This window comes from Drosophila tropicalis, unplaced genomic scaffold, assembly GCF_018151085.1.
Source record: "Drosophila tropicalis isolate 14030-0801.00 unplaced genomic scaffold, ASM1815108v1 contig_878, whole genome shotgun sequence".
Classification (NCBI taxonomy): Eukaryota; Metazoa; Arthropoda; class Insecta; order Diptera; family Drosophilidae; genus Drosophila; species Drosophila tropicalis.
Window position 1 is genome coordinate 16,484,333 of NW_027173374.1, and position 18,142 is coordinate 16,502,474.

General features: G+C 39.6%; 1 protein-coding gene across 7 annotated transcripts in view; it reads left to right on the forward strand.

Moving 5' to 3' along the window:
• Nucleotides 1-1,148: 1,148 nt before the first annotated feature.
• Nucleotides 1,149-18,142, forward strand: part of pros (prospero) — a 72,304-nt gene continuing 55,310 nt past the window's right edge. The window contains exons 1-2 of one of the 7 annotated variants that reach the window (XM_068301703.1): nt 1,149-3,085; nt 12,487-12,535. The gene's annotated coding sequence lies outside the window, so the exon portion shown is untranslated. Of the gene's footprint in view, nt 3,086-6,460; nt 6,761-8,450; nt 8,714-11,405; nt 11,994-12,486; nt 12,536-18,142 lie in introns of those variants that run through there. The other 6 variants (XM_068301698.1, XM_068301704.1, XM_068301702.1 and 3 more) reach the window with 6 other exon arrangements.

Sequence of the window (18,142 nt, forward strand, 5' to 3'; positions counted from 1 at the left end):
TTCTTTGCTGCCCATTTCAATGTGATATATTTGTTTGTATGTTCATATACTAGGGAGCGTTGTCGATTTACCAATACCAGCGCAAAAAAAAAAAAAAAAAAGAAATAAAAAAGAATTGCATACGCGCAGGGGAAAATGAAAAACTTTTACGTTTCGTTTAGATTTTTTTTTTTTTTTTTTTTGTGTTTGTTTTTCCCTTTTTCCTTTTTTTTCCCCGGTTTGTGGCTCAAATGAAAACGAAAAAATTGCATTGCATACATGTGTGTGGGTCTTTCTGTGTGCATGTCAGTGAGTAAGTGTATGAGCAGTACGAAATCAAAACAAAACATAGCCACATGGTGCAGACTCTGGTTTGATGTTTGGATGGTGGGTAAAAATCGAACCGAACGCGAAGGGGCCGCCATTAAAAAGCAACAACAATGCGCAGCGAGGTGCAACAGCTCCCAAGCCAAAGCCTGCCCCCGTCTAGTGTGTATGTCTATATACATATGTGTGTGGGTGAATGTTGGACTGGTGGATTTGTCAGACTACGGAGGGGGCTGTGAGTATATTTTAGGCTCGATAACCGGGATTTTTAGTTGTTGCAGCACGTAACCCACAACTGCAGCTGCAGCGGAACCCCATACTCTTCCACTCATCCTCTTAACATGGCATACAGTTGGCGATGGGTGTTGCATAGTTTTCGGCGTTGTTTGATTTTTAGGCCCAGCAAATGCGTTTTACCCCTTGATTGGATAGTATGAGGAGGGATCCATGTGTGTCCTATGTGTGTTCTATGTGTGTCCATTCGTTGTGTCTGTGTCCGTGTGTTTGTATGTGTGGTATATGCATTCTCTCTCTTTATGTGTATGTGAGTGTGATGGTGTGAGCTGTGACTGGCATCGTTGTCGTCGCGCTTTGTTTTGATTTTTCGCGACTGAGCGCGCGTTTCTCTCTGTGTGTTTTTGGATTTGTCCAGCATTGCATATGTGCGACCATTGTACTTCTGTGTGTGTGTGTCAGTGTTTTGTTTCTGTGTGTGTAGCACACGTATGTACATTAGCAAAAACGATGCTGCCGCTGCCACAGTCGCAGAAATTTTTTGCGCCAAAGCCAAACCAAAAACGAAGAGGACAATTTGGTTGGTGATGCTGCTGCCACTGCCGCCGTTGCCATTGCCATTTTTTTCTCCTATTTCGCGCCCGGCCACATCAACGCGCTCGGCCAGCGGCCACTTTTCTCATCCTCCTTACTTACTTGCCATCATCCGCCACATATCTATCCAGGAACTGAAAGCAGGGACTACTTCATAATCAACGCGAAAGTTGCAGCGGCGGCGGCGACGACGCCATCGACATCGACATCAGCATCAGCAGAGGCGCTGCCCATGTCGACGGCGGTGACTCTGGGGCCCGTCATCGTTAACAATTTTTGCACAACATTGCAACAGAAAACTGCTAAACGCGAAACAAGTTGCGGCGTTTTTTCTGCTCCTCGGGTTCCTTGTCCTGGCAAAAAGTCGGCGCAGGCACAGGCACAACAGGCAAAGCAAGGCAAATTAGTAGGCAGTGCCAGGCAGGCAGTCGGCAGGCAGGTCGGCAGTTCTCGCATAAATCACAAATCTAAATCCAAATCATCATAGCAGTCTCTTCAGCAACAACAGGAGCAGCAAAAACACAAACAACAACCTAGACTAGAACTAGACTAAGAAAAGAGAGTGCAAAAGTGAAAGTGAAAGTGCGTGAAAAAAACTTAACTTGAAGTGCAAGTGAAGCAGAGCAGAGAGAGCAAACACACCACTATTACGAACAACACCACCACCAAATCCATCCATTCTTCTGCCTCCTTTCGGATTTTTTCGTCCTTAGTTATTTTTCTTTCGGTTTTCGCTTATATCTGCTCCTTCCAACCCACACTCCCATACAATGTTGTCGCCTTCGCCACTCATCCCAATACTCGCAATGGTAGAGCACCAACTGGAATACGAACTCGAAGGCGCTTTCGAGCACCAACAGCATCACAAGCAGCAGCTGCATCAGTTGCCAAGGCCGCCAATGGCTACTGAATTCCTTAGCCAAGCAATGCCATCTTGAATTCCTCCGCTTCCTCACCCCCAAAACGACAGCCCCATTAGCCCCACAAAACTGAGCCATCCAAAGACAATGTAAACGGCATTAGAATGTAAAACAGTTTTTCTTCATTTCCTAAACAAAATCAAAAACCAGCCAGCCAACAACAAATAAAAAAATAGACAAAGTCAAATTTTTACCAATATCGATAATAATAATCAATTGATAATCAGCGCAAAATCAACGCATAATTTCGTTCGTCAAAATACCAAGCAACAAAGCAAAGCAACACCAAGAGCATAAAAATACTATATATACGTTTAGATATATGTATATATAGTGATCAATCAAGAAAATAATAAGCAGGCAGATATCTAAATCGTAACCAGATATAACTTCCAGTTTCAGTTTCGCACCGATTCCGATTCCAATTCCGATTTGAAACAAAATTAAAACGTCTGAATTTAAACTTTCGTCTCGTCTCGTCTCCAATTTCGGTCACAAGTTCGTCATCGTCTCGGTATCGATCTAAAATTACATTTTCTACAAATTCAGACGTAGATCTTTAGTTGATTAAATCTTACTATTTGACATTTTTGGACGTCAAACATTTTGAGAGAATTAATTTAAGCAAAAAAAAAAAAAAATACCAAAAAAAAAAAACAAAAACAAAATATTTAAAAAAAATACAAAGCGTAAAATAAAATTCGAAATTCAAAACTCGAAAACTACGAAATTACCTGAAAATTTTAGAGCAAAAATTCAACAACAAAAAATATTAAAAAAAAACGCGCAAAATTATACAAAAAGAAAAATTTTATTATAATTATTTATTAACAAAAACCAAGAAAAAACAAAAACGGAAACACAATAAAATTTAGAGCGAATTTCATAAAAAAGGAAAGAGAACAAAAGACATATTTTAGTGAACTTTAGTGAAAAAATTAAGAGATTAGAACTGAAAAGAACTAAATGGAAAAACGGAATATCAAAAATAGTTGTGATGTGATATTTTTTTTACGTATTTTCATTTGAGGGTAAGTAAGAAAAAATTAATTTTGCTTAAACTTTGCTATAAAAATGTTATCCATAAACAGATAATGCAATATTTGCGCATTTTTAATTATTTATGTTTTTCATTTTTCTTTAGCTTTTATATTAAGATTTTAACTCACATGCAGCTTTACTTAAATAGCTAAAAATATTAATCAATATTTGCGATGACAAAACATACTTGATGATGATCATTGAATATGACCAAATATCTCTCAAAAATCAAGTATATGTTTAAATTGTTAAATTTTAAATATATAACTTATTTTGATACTCTTCATTTATGAAAATGGGCTTATGGAAATAAGCCTATAATAACCTCTTTTATGAGACTTGTTTAGATTTTTTTAAAAAGATTTTTATCAATGTTCAAAGCACTAATAAAATTTGTATTAGTGTATCAGTCTAGATGTCAAGTAATAAACTACTCTTAAATTCACAGGCATGGAATTCTAGATTTGGAAACATTTTCTTGAGAGTTGCTAAGTGGAGGGAAATGATCACCCTCAGTTTTTGAATCTTTTTGTCACACGTTTAGCATTCTAAGATCACGGCAGAATGAAAGATCTTACAGCTTATTCTGTATATTTGAAATCTTTTGATTCAGGCTTCCTTTTTGACTTTGAATCGTGGCATGGGTTTTGTTGTCGTTGTTATCTTTGTTTCAGACTTTACTTCGTTTGTTGTCGTCTTCTTATTCGGCTTTCAGTTGCAGCAGCAACATGCATCTGACCCTCTCCCTAAAAGGGGCAGCGGCAGCAGCAAGTTTAGTTGTAGTTGTAGTTGTAGACTTTTTGTGTCTCTACATTCTCACACACATACACACGTCCGTGAATATGTATAAATACCTATTCATCCTCCCACACATGTAGGTGCAACGTGAGTTTAAGTTTTTGGAGTCATGCACATAATGTAAACAAGGACATGCGCAATGCTGCAGCTTGGACGGCATTTTCCCAATTTCCCCAACAGGAGAAATTGCATGCAGGCAATGCAATATCCAACTAGAAGACAGCTGCTGGAGTGAGAGACAGGAGGGAATGGATGGCTAGTAAATGGCAGCAACGCCAGCGTCGCTGTCGCCATCAACTTGCCACAGTTTAGATGGACAAAAAGGAAAAACGAAACGCATGCGGCTCCAACTTCGTGTATATACCACAGAGAGAGATGGAGAGAACACGAGAGTAAGAGAAAGCTGCGCAAGTGCTGCTGCGAGTGCAGCCTGAAAGGATGCAACGCTGCAAGGCAATGCACTTGGACACATACACACACAGACATATATAAAGTGAGAGAGAGAGACGTAGTCGGTTGCTTCCTTTTTTTCATTTTGTTGTCTCTTTTCGGCTTGTTTTTAGAAGTTGCCAGCCCCCTCCTTAACGCTTCCAACTCAGACTCTCTGGCATTTTATTTACTTGACCAGAACTCGTAACTTTTTACATGACTCGGTAGTTAGTGGGGTAGGGGGGAAGCCAGGAGCAGGAGCCACAAGCTGGTAGCAGCTGTTCATGGAGGCCCAGCACGTGCAGCAAGCAACTGCCATAAGAAGTCCCTCAAACCCTTTCCTGTGCCCCGGTCTGCGTGATTTGTGCGTTGCATTGACGATGATGATGATGATGATGATAATGGTCAGAGTGAGGCTGTCTGGTGTGGTAGGGGGCTGGAGTTAAAGCTGCAGCTGCATTTCTTTATCGTCATCGTCGCTGTGCGTGGTTGGTCGGCTCATACTGGGAGCTGGGCATTGATGGGGCTTGGGTTGGGGGTGTTGAGTAGATGAGTCGTTAGGTCGATTGGGTTAGGGTGACTCGGAAGTGTGGTCGCGTAGACATTGCGTAGAGTCAGTGCCAAGTTTTTTCTATTTCTTCGCCACCCACCACACCGCCCACTCGAATGTGCGTTGACCAAGTACATAGGAAGGCTATATAGAGAGATTTCTCTGCATGGGTGCCATGTGTGTGTGTGTGAGAGATTCGCGCGCGCGAACTTTTCGAAAGGAAAAAAACTTAAACACAGAAACTTTTACATACGAATGTTGGGGAAGAAAGGGGAGGACTGCGGAGAAAGAAGCGCTGCATTTTGCGCGCCTGTAGCTACGTTTTTTGGCGGTTGGCGGATTTGGAATGAGGGATGGGAATGAGAAAGGGGCATCGGAGGGTCGCTTGCATTCCATGTACGCGTCGTCGTCTGTGTGTCCATGTCCGTGTCGCGATGATGGAACGCCGAACGAACGCATCTATCGGCATCGGCCGTGTGGTAGTTGGCATACGGCTTTTGGACGTCTTTTGAGTACAACATTGCTTTTTTATATTCTCGGCTCGACGCACCGCCGAGGCAAAAAGGAAAAACGCACGCTGTCGCTGACGCTGATGCTGATGCTCTGAAGCTGAGGCTGAGGCACTGCGCGCTGAGGTTGAGCTTGAGTACGAGCCCAAGTAACGTACCAGGGCCAGAGCCACAACCGGACAGAGCTGGTCCAAGTCGTCGACGGTTCGGTTCATTTTCGGACTTGCTTATTTTCTAAAACACAACACCCAACGCAAAACCAAAAAAGAACAGAGGAACAGAACAGCGAACACACACAAAAACCCCAAATCAACTTATACACACAAGCACATGTAGAAAAACCCGTATTATTATATATAATATATATATATATATATATATATATAGTATATAAAACTAATATATAAATGGGTGCAAAGTGCGCGCGCGTTTCCCGCCCCCGAAGTCGACGTCTTCATCACCGCCCGCATTCGCCCAGCTGCTGGGGATCGTCGCATTGAGTGCCGTCAAATACTATTTATATAAAATAAATGAAATAAAATATACATATGTATATGTATATAACAAATCCATTCACGCGAGTGCTTCGTTCGTGTCCTGTCAATGTGTATGTGTGTGTCTGTGTGAGAGTGAGCATATTTCTAATAGAAAGCCACCAAAGCCTCTGCCATCACCAGATGAAGTGATTTTTTTGACAACTCTGATTGATATTTAAATATTTAATTGCTCCAATTGCTGAAAAATACAATAGCTGCAAAGCAAAAGAAATAGGAAAACAAAATCACCCCGCCGCCCCATCTCGTCTCTTTCTATCCCAGCAATACTATAATCAAAAACTAAAAATCTGAAATATATTTCGATCACCATTCATATTTAATTTCTGTGCTCAACGTCGCCTTCGTCTCGTCTGCGTCGTCGTCTGCCCCCTGACCTAAGTTTACCTTTCGAAAATGGCTAACATAAACAAAACCCTTAAATAGTTTATAAATTAAATTGACCAAAGCTGAGACTAAGAGTAAACCAAAAACATACAAAAAAAAAACCTCAAAAATAATATTTGCATAAACAATTAAAAGATAAAAAGATTTTGCATTCTCAAGTTGCCTAATCCGCCAAAGATAGTTTGACACATCATTAGAACAAAATCAACCGAAAGAGATCGTTTGAACCGTTTTCGAAACGTTTTTGAATCGTTCGCATCGCATTTCGTTAACCACGGCGACGGCGACGCAGACAAAAATGCTTGAGTTGCCCATGCACTGCACACTCAAACTCGAATCCAAATCAACAAACTGCCTCAACAGACTGCCAGCAGTAGCTGTGGACACCAGAGAGAACCTGAACATTGCCATGGATAAATAACATCAGTAATTTGTCCTGTACGTTTCTAAAGATAATTACTTACATTTTTTATTCTCAAACAATAACCAGAAATTAAATTTTAGAACTCACTATCATTTACGTATTTTACCCATCAAAAGTGAATTTTAGATGTGGGAAAAACTACTTGTTAGCTTTATTTGCATATCTCTCTCATTTTCCTGTAACACGTGGCGAATAAGTTGCTGAGCGGCAAATATAACTGTCAGCTCTCTGGGTTTTTATCATTCTACAAATGTATATAAATATATTTAAAACAAGTCTCGGAAAAAAAAGAAGATTCTTAATAATTTTGCCCCATCTAAATAATAGGGCCCCTTTATTATCTGCCGACGGCTGGGTGAAACTTGTCAGCAAAACTTCTTAGATAAATGCATTTCAAGTGAATCTAAGACATGGGACAATTGGGGATTTTCAGGTTAATCTTAAATAGAAGGAGAATAGCCAAATGGGAAGGGCGCATAAAAGTACAGGCTATCTGCGGGAGTTACTCTCACACTAATACCAACACACACACTTATAGGCATGTACATACACAATACATATACTCATATTCCTGCCCCAACAAGCAGCGCTGTCGACGTCAAAGCTTGCCCCTCCATGTATTTGAAATGCGCACTAGCTCTAGCTCAGAGAAGAGACTTTGCTGCTCCCCTGCAAAAAATGTCTGTGTGTGTGTGACTGTTTAGGGTGTGCTTGTATCCTGTTTTTTCATTTATGCTGTTGCCTGTGGGAGGACTGCGCTGCCGCACTGTCGGCGATTTTGTGTTTGCAAAATCCCAAAAAAAAGGGGTCGCCCCCTTGTGTGTTTGCAAAATTTCCCCCCCATTTGTGCCGTTTCCTTGCCTTTCCTGATGCTTCCCTGGTATCCTGCGCTCGCGTATTTTTCCGCGGCTGCGGCGGGTTAAAAATTTTTTTGTTCGTATTGCCTATACATGTACACACTAATACCCACAGACATACAGTCAGACATGCATACATACATACATGTGGAGCACCGCGGCAACGACAACCAACGGCCAAAGGTTCGTCCTCGGCCTATTCGCCGCGAAATAATTTTTCGCATTTTTAGTACAAAGCTTCACATCAACGTCGTCGTACAAACAAATTTTTATTTTCGGATTTTTCAATTACGTTTTCATTTATTTTTAAGTATTAATTTTGCGTGCACTCAAAAACAAAATCAACAAAAATCAACTCAAAATCGAAACGAAACCAAAATAAACACAACCAACAAAAATATTAGCCTAGAAAGTCCATTGTGTCAATCGATCGAACTCTCTCTCTATGTTTGTATATTTATATAAACGTGTATAGCATACATATATAAATATATATATTCTCGAACAAAACAAAAAGCCGGATTTAAAAGCAAACGAAAAGAAAAGTCAAAAAAACACTTTTAGCCAAATATCAAAAAACACAAGTCGGTCTTCAAAAAAGAATTTAAAATCAAAACGAAAATTTTCAAGTGTTTTTTCGCAAAAGTTTCGACCTAGTACTACCAGATGAACTTCTCAGTTTATTGTTTCTCAACTGTTTGCATTTCATAAGAATTTTAGTTTGTTTTACGAATAAAAAAACAAAAAATAAAAAAGTAACAAAACAAAATCACGTCAAAGAAATTAAGAACAAATTCTAGATACCATCATGAAAATATAAAAATAAAGAAGGACACTCAAGCATTTCTAGCAAAACACAAAAAAAAACAAGAAAGAAAAAAATTTACAAACAAAAAAATCAAAAGTACAAAGTAAAAAAGATTGTTGGCAACATTTTTTATAAGTATATATACGTATTATGATTATTATAATTTGTACATATTTTTTATACGAAAACGCTAAACGAATAATAACAACAAGAAAAATAACAACAACAAGAGCAACAAATTAACTAACACAATGTTTTGATACGCAAAATTCACTTACTCAAGGATGCTCGAACTCTGACTGGTAAGCGAAATGTGTGTACAGAATATGTGTGATAAGCCTGAGATGTCTCATTCCACAGGCAGCAAAATAGATAGGGCCAGAGAGGAGAAGAAAGAGATAGAAAGGAAGCAGAAGAGAGATAGAGAGAGAGAGGGAGAAAGAGATATAACTAGACGAGATGACTTCTCCTTGCAAACGATTTCGCTTCCTCCTCAAAAAGTTCCCCACTCCAAACTCTATTTCTCCTGCATAGCACGAAGAAGAGGCTAGAATAAGCCGAAGGCTTCGTGCATTATTTTTCGGCTACTTCGGGTGTTGCTGCTTTCTAATTGCGCCGTCGTCGTTGTCTGCTCTCTGCCTATGTGCATTACATTATGCCAACGTTGTTGCCTACACCTACGCGCCAAGCAGCAAGCAGAGCAAGCAGCAGCATGTCGTCGGCGGCATCGTCGTCAGATTGTCGTTCGGCTTCCTTTAGGTCTGGGGCCGCTTGCTGCTGCCTCTGCCTGCCTGCTTCTTCTAGTTTATCTTAAGCTACGCGCGCGTACGGTTGCCTCAATGCCGTTCGTGCTTGCCGAGTTCGGTTTGATTTTGTCGTGTCTCGATTGTCGGCTTTGGCTCCTTCCTTGGCGCGTTTCTTCGGGTAGGTATGCGTACGACTCTGTGTGTGTGTGTGGGTCTATCTGTCGCTGTATGTATGAGCAGGCGCACACTTACTTACACTTACTGTCGCCGTCGCCGCTTGCGTGTAGAAAATTATCTGCTGCTGCTGCTCCTGTCGGCTGCGACGTTGCCTAATACATATATAAATAATATATATTATTATATGGGATATACATATATTTAAATGCGCTCTCTGCCATAGTCTCATCTGAATGGTTGTGTGTGTGCGTGTATATAGAAAAAAGCGTTTGCAAGTCCTTGGTAGGAGCAGAGGCAACGTCGTCGTCGCCTGCTTGCAAGAAAGTGTTGCATACTTATGTGGGCATACGTTGACGCGTCGCCGCTGCTGCAGCGCCTTGGTCTTTGGCTTTGGCTTTGGGTTTTCGGCCAAGCCAAGCGTTTTACTTTTGAATTCTAGAATACAAAATTCAGTACGTTTCTAGTCACGCGCTCTGGCAGAAGTTTTGCTTTGCGTATGTCTTCTCTTCTGGCGATGCCGACAAATGCCGTCTTAACTTGTGTAAAAAATCAAATCATTATAAATAATCCAAAGCCCGAAATAAAAAAAAAATTTATTAAACCCATAATAATCAATCAAATTAAACAAAACCAATCAACCAATATAAAGAAGAAAAGAATAGAAAACAAAATAGTTGTATAGTCTGTGTGTAAAATAATTAACCAAATATACATAATTATCAATCAAATATATCAATTAATAATTATTCAAATTTAACATTATCAATTGAAATATAAATTTTAAGCTGCCGCTGAAAGTTGTTTTTCCGAAATTCAATACAAATGTAAATGCTTTGCTGCTCTTTTGTGGTACGTGAATGCTAAACGTGAAGTTTATCCCGACCGGTTCTTAAATAGCCAACCGAAGGCGTTCAACACAGACACCAGCACACAACACACATACGCACATACAAAGAGATAAGAGGCTAGAAACAAAAAAGGCCGCCACTTGCTGCTGGTATTGGCGGCAGACTTGGGCAAAAAACAACCAAATATTGCGCATACGGCAAGTTGGCCCACAATTGTTCAAGCTGCGCATTGGCATCTTGGCAATTTGACGGGGTAAAAACTTGGCAGGAAATTATCTAAAGCGCCTTAGATTCGCCGCAGCGCTGCTCAACTTTGTCAGCAATACACAGACCCTCATTTACTTATATAGTTGAAGTACACACACACACATACACATGCATACACACACACTGATATTTGATATTATATAAAAATACTTACACACATAGACATTTAGATTCGTAGCCGAATATAAAAGCAGTTGGCCATCGTTTCTTGTGAGACATTTACCTCTCGGTAGAAGCGGCAGCAGCAGAGTTAGCCAGCTTGTTAGAAAGCCCATCAGTTAGGAGACAGAACCCCCTTAAAGAAATAAAACAATGTCCACTGACAGTCAGACTTTAGTAGTAGTCACAGGCAGTTGTATTTTGGCCAACAAAGTGTCTACTTCCATCAGAGGGTACGAAATATTGTTCTTTAGTAGCTTTTAAGGCACATTCAAATCAATATAATAAACAAAGTGCAAAATCAGTTGTGCAAGTTTTCAATAATGTAAAATCATAAAACTAAAAAAAACAAAACAAAAATAAACCAAAGATTATTCTGTGATATTAAACAGTGTAATTTACAATAATAACTAACTAAAGCCAACCAAAAATTATCAAAAGAAAATTTTTGCAAAAGTGGCAATCAAAAATATATATTCATGTTTATTTATATCTTATTACTTAAAGTTTTTAATTTTTTAAATTTGTATAAGAAAAATTTATTTAAAACAAAAATTAATTTTTTTTTTTTCTTCAATTCAAATTAGTAGTAATTTTTTCTGTCATTTTAATAGAGATTTTATGCACCACTTAAGAAGCACAATGCCCAGTTAAAACCGAAAGGAAAGTCATAATAACCGAAATACGTTCAAAATTCCAAATTAAACATAACTAAAACATAAAAAAGCGCTGCGGCAACAAAACGAAAATTTTTTCGAAAATCTTTTGAAAAGTGTGTGTGCGAATTAAAAACAAAACCAAACCGAAAAAGTTAACAAAATAATACTAATCAATGTCGAAACGAAACTAAACGGATGCTTTGAAAATAATCTTGAAGTGTTGCATACTTTTCCTTGTTGCAAAACAAATAAAAATGTAGCGAGCAGCGCGGCTGTTCTCTAAAATTAATTACCTGTAATAAACGTAGTGGCCTCTTAAAAATTTAATATAAATAAATAACCCCTTTCCGTTGTCCGCAGCGCTTCAGTGATTTTGTGTTATCCCTACCCCTTATTTGGTACAACCCCGCCCAACTATAACTCAAACGAAATGTGTTAAAAAAAAATTAAAACTGAGTTGAAAATGTGCCGCCAACAACATCAGCCACATCAGCAACAACAACTACGGCCAAACAAAATGTCACTGACAAAGATCGGTGTCCAGCTGCTGGCCTGCTGCTGCTTGGAAGTAGCAGACAGGCGGCGCTCCTTTGGAGCGGAAGTCGCCAGCATCGCCACCACGGTCAGCTGTTATCGCTGAAAGATGCTGCAGTTCTTCAACTGTCAGCTGCAGCAGTAAATGCCACGCAATCGCCTCTGAAGGCGATATGTAATCTTAAATTAAGGGTAAAATATCGCAAATGGTATTGGTGCAAACAAAACAAAACAAAAATGAACAGAATGAACTATGAAAAAGCAAATTAATATCGTTTACAATTTGCTGAAATGTTTACCGATCCGTCTCCCCAGTCCCTAAAGAGAACCCCATTCAAATTGCTAAAATTAATTTATTTGTGGACTAGGATAGTGAAATTTCTTTAGATAAAAACAATTAAAAATTTAACACAATTCCACTTTTCAAAGTCTCTCAAATTAAATATAGATATTTTTCTATTTGTTTTTAATGATATTAAATTTAATTTAAAGCAGTCAGACAATAGAGTTTAATCGAGTGAGTTTAGGACAGAATGTATATATATATGTAGGTCCACATCCTTGCGAATCCCTTCTGTTATGTTTCTAATATCTTTCAGCATTTAAAATCTTAAAATAATTGTTCAAATTACTAATCACAAAATTATTTTGCGCCTTGTGCAAAACGTTTGCTTTATATTTTCAGGTTACACCATATCGAGAAGTTATCCAATGAGAAAGCCGCTTAAATTTTGGTAAGTACCAACAGCCATTTTGCTTTAAGTTCAATCTTTATTTAGCAGTAAGTCCAAAGAAATGTCTTTGTACTCGAAAGGACGTCAGTTTTTAATTAAAATGGTAAACAGCACAGAGTCCTGCCATATGGAGAGGCGACTTTTACATTTTAGCTTATTTGTATGCTACTTAAGATGAAATGGCAAAGAAATGTGGCACAGACAGTTTTAGGGGAGGGTGAGAAACAGACTTGTGTCCATTTTAATTTCACCTAGCCAACATTCTTCACGCAACATTGCCGTCGACTTTCATTTCTTTTTCTTCTGATGTGCGACGTTGGGGAGTCGTAGATAGATATGGAGACGAAGGCAAGGAGTGGGTATGAACATGCAACAGCAATAGCAGCGGCAGCAACGGAAACGGAAATTGCTGAAGTTGCATGTACGTCTCTTCGTCTATCCTTCTACCAGTGAACAAGTGGGTCTGTGTGTGTGTGTGTGTGTAATGATGCGCCGTGTTATCCTTTTGCTGACAGCAGGCGCCGTTAGTTACTTTTGCCGTTACAGTTGCTGCTATTGCTGTTGCTGCTACAAGCAGGTTGCAATTATTTTCAGCTTAAATGACAAAATACAAGGAAGCAAGTCTTAAGCATTCGCAGGCTCGTTTTTATCCAGCTCGATGCCGTGTAAATGAGTTTTTATGGCCTCTTTTTTTCTTGTCGCTTCGTTCCCCAGCTCAAGAGCATTGTTTTTTGTTGTTGTTATAAACTCTTGTAGTTGTGTGTTTGTTTTGTTTAATTTAAGCACACATACAGCCACACCCACACACTCGCCCAAACAAGGAGAACTTTGGCCCGACTGCTTGAGTCAGTCGTCCCATATGCCTTGTACCCCTTTTTTCCTAGCCTTTTAGCCGTTTTCTTTTTCATGTGCAGCATACACTTCTCATTTTGTTGCTACCTTCCTTCCCTAACTCCCTCGATGCCCGCCTGGCTGACTGGACTGCTCTCTTATGTTGGCGCATAAGTAAGTGCACCTAAGGCTACTTATGAAAAATGTGCAAATTAAAGTTGACTTTTAGGCGCACAATGCGCCCAGGCCCATCTCCTTTGGCGTCAAGAAAGTTTCTATCCATATATGTGTGTATAAAATATTTAGAACAGCATCCCCAGCCTAGGGAGTATTCCCTCCCTCTTATATTTCATCCTGAGGTGAAAATGTCATGTAGAAAGTTTTCGTATTTTAGTCGCCATGCACTAACAACTCTTCTGATAGTTGCGACGATGAACCGGAAATCGTTTTAAGAACGGAAGTGAAAATTTCTACCAGCTGCAACTGAGCGCAACCATCTAAATACACATCTAACACATCGTCCATCTGTAGCCCTCGGAATAATCTCTTATTGAAACGAAACAATATGACAACCAACAGCAAAAAAAAAAAAAAAAAAAAAAAACTGCCCATGCCACCAACTACTGAAACGCAAATTCATTCAATTGCGAAAAGAAAATTACCCTAAAAAAGCAGCAGCAACAAGTCGCTATGATTATCTAGAATTAAATAAAGCACACATACTCAACCTCAACACACTCACACACACAGACACCCAATATAGAAATAGAGATATACGTATTCATATTATAAGCTTACATCTAGGCACTTGATTCTGTTTCTGTTTCTGTGTCTGGCCGGCCAATGGCAACGCTGGACACTTAAGCGCTGGACAAAGTTGCACGCCTCGCTGAGCACATGTCGCGACCCGATCTATTCCAATTCCGAATCCAGCCCACAATCCGATCCGAGCTAAACAAAACAGAACAGCTAGTGTTCTCTGTAGTCTGTTTAGAGCTTTGGAAATTAAGTGAGCAAATGACTTGTAGAATATCAGTACATGCTGTACAGTCCAGCAGAGTCTGTCTGTCCATTTGTTTATTCGATAGTAATACCCTAAGAAAGCATAAGGGTATTCTTACTATACCGATTTTATATTACAGTGCTTTAAAGTCAATGGCTTAAGACAAATTTTTTCAATTCAACGTCAGTTGATTAATACTAAATTGTTGCTTGTAGCAACCTATTTCCCACTTGTTCGTTCGCAAATGGCCTTGTGTTTTTTTTATTGCTCATTTCAGGGTATTTATGTTTTCGCATTGAGATGGTATTTGTTCTTTCTTTTTCCTACCTTTTTTATTACTTTTTGAATAAATATTTCGGACATGGACAAACTAGAATAAAAAGCAAATAGAACATCAGTCAGCCGAGCAACAAGATAATCAAGTGTAATTTATTTCGTATTTGGTGAGCTCCATGCATGAGCACGGCTACAAGTACAAGCATCAATAAATATCTGAACAACTATAGTTAGAATCTAGAGATGGACTGAGACACACACCAGCGACTAATCAGAGTGAGAGGGAGAGAGACAGTGAGAGAGTAAGGGATAGACACAGATTAGTAAACGCCTGCCCAACCCCCACGGCCACGGCCCAGAGGTTGAGTAAACCGGATGCACGAGCACTTGGCGTGCCAATGCCTAACCGATCTGAGTCGATCTCTCATCGTTGTTGCGTTTTGCCACCGTCTCATATGGCAAAATCATTCAAGCATCGCATTACATTGACTCTGGCATGGTCTGGTATAATTTGGAACTATCTCGATAAAGTCCCATTTTATATTAAAATAGGAAAATACCCAACTAAAATAACAACAAGCCAAATGAATTGCAAGGCGGAAGCTTAATGACTTTCCATATTGTCGCAATTGACTTGCATCGATAGCGATTGCCCATTCCCACGTGCTTTCATACTGAGTGCTGGGCCAACAAGTGGTCGGTCGACAGCAACACACCCACCCCTCACACACACACAATCATCCACTGAGTTGTAAAACCACTTGCCATATAGCACGCACCAAAAAGCGAGAGAAAGACCGAAAAGGGGAACGCAACATAAATACATATTAAAATGGTTAATAATATGCGAGAAGCCAACAGGCGGACAACAGGCAACAACTCCATGACAGAGTTCCGATGTTGGTGATGCCGTTGAAAAGCCACAGACAGTCACAGTCGTAGTCAGAGTAGCCCACAGAGGCTCATGTCCAGACTCTGACTAAAGGTGGAGGAGGCGGTAGAGCCAACGCGAATCTTTCAAGAGTAGTTCCGCTTTTTTGTTACCTCCGCGACATACATCCGCTTAACTTCCTCATGCCACTTGCACGAGGCACGGGCTTGTGTTTGGGGGTGCTCTGTCACCAAGAATATTTCACCTGAGTTGAAGTTTCCCCATTCTGATTATCTTTATACTGTTTGCAATTAAAACAATGACAAAAGGCGTAAAATGCAAGGCACAGACCAACTTGAAGCTTCGTTGGGCACTCGCTTTTGGTAATTACTAGAAACCGGAAATGAAAATCTACGCCATTTTGTTGCCCTAGCCAAGCAACCTCTTCTCGTTGCGTATTGGCCAGAGTAGAGCCAGAGGAGAACAAGTTAATGACGACAACTAAATTATCATAATGCTAAAGTTAGCTTTTCCTATCTGAGTATGGGCGTGGAACCTCAAAGTTTCGTTCTGCTAAGTTGAGCAGACTGTGTATGTATTGGTGTGTGTGTGTGTTTGTGTGCGGCTGAGTGGGTGTAGGTATTTCTTTGCGCTCCCATAAGCAACGAATCGAAGCTATGTGGTGGGTGTAACCGCTTTCTATTCTGACTCCCCAACGTTGGTTCGTCTTCTTTGGCCACACAATTGATTTCGCCGCGTTTCGTATTTGTTGTTTGGCTGGCTCATCGCTTGGTTGCCCATCACCATGCTCTCCGATGCGCCTTCTCTTTGATTTAGTTCCGAGTTTTCCCCTCCATTCTCCCTACCGGCTCGACGCGACTTACTTATCTTTCATTGAAACGCATTGGGCGACCATTCAATGCTGATTAACTTGCATGTCTAGAGAAATTTCATTGGTTGGCTCGTTCGTTCGTTTTCTTCTTTCCTTCTTCTTCTTTTCTTTTGTCGTTTTCTTTTTCATACTCTTGTACTAGTTGTGGATAGGGGTAGATGGAAATAGTCCCCTGTACAAAATTCGAAAGGAAACTTTGACCCTTCTGAGGGCTAATCAATAAATCACTTCAAGGTTTTCTTAATTAAAAGTTTTTCCCTTACAATAAACCACAAAAAACTCCCATATAATAAACTTTTTACACACACACACACACCCACACATACACAAAACAAAAGGAAAAACGACAAGAAAAAGTAGCAAATAAAAAAGAGAAAAAATTGATTAACTACCAAGCCACAACCACAAAGAAGAAAAAAACAAAGCACCAGACAGCAAGCAAAAGGACATCAGCTGAGCAAAGTTTCGAACCCTCGAATCCAATAAGATAAAGTTTGAACTTGAGCAAGAAAACAGCAAGGAAACGCAGACGGAAACTCTATCTATCCGAGGGAAACTATGAAAACTATTAAATGCTTAAGTCAGGCAGAAAATGAGACGGAATAGTTTTCAACTAACTAAAAATACTAAAAAAAAACAAGAAGCCATTAATTAAGGTTTGCTCATGGGTATGAAAGAAATGGAAATGGCCGTATCAAACTAATTGGCAAAACGCGAAAAGAACAATGGGCAAATCTCTTTTAAACGACCGCAACGAACTCAAAGAGAAAACCCCAAACCGTTAGGAAAATCAAAAGAAGAAGTTAAACACTCGACCCCACTTGTCAGAAGGTTTCAGTTTCTTTTCACATTCTTTCTTGCCCCACAAAATATTTAGCCAAAGCATACAATAGAAAAACCGCTAAGAAAAAGGCATAAAAAAGGTAAGCAGACCAGACGGACCAGACCAGAAGCAACCTTTTGTTGCTAGAAATTCACAAACCATTCCCAGAAAACTTGTGCTATTGACATAATTGTGGGTGGCCTCTACCGAGATCTCTCAACAGAGACCCCAAGTCACACTCAAGGCGTTGCCGGTATGACACTTCAGTTCAGTTTTGAAGACACAAAATCCACCCTCAATTAGTTGTCGAGAGCTCTGTTAAGACGTCGCCCACGCCTTTTGGATTACACTTACAATTTTATGGGCCATAATAGTATGTAATTCTCACCAACCCCTCCCCTTCCCACTTTCTTGAACATACATATCTATTGTTTGCGTTTGGGTTTTTCTTTGACTTCTTTATTTGCCCACTTTGGGTTTCATTTGCATTTACATGCTTGTTATGACTTCTTTACCGCAAATTAGCTTTTTGTTTTCTTTAAGTTGCATCAATTAGAGTGGGATATGTCTGATTGGCTGCCGTTTTCCTATTGGCACTTCCTTTGGGAAAAGTTTTCTTAGCATATTTTTGGGCTAATCGGGCATCTAATGGTAGTTTAAGTAACTGAAAAGGCATATCCATTCTGTATTACTTTTTCAATGTTCTATCTTATATTTTAACTGTTACTCTCTCCATCCCCAATTTATACAGACACACTTCAGTTTCTTTCAATACTTGATAATGCTTAACTATATCTAATCGATATCAACGTGCCTATATTTATCTTGGGGCTTGTTTTTATTTGCTTTCGATCTTTATCAGAGCCATCATATGATGGCATGGAGTTACCTCTGTTCTATAGACAAACAAT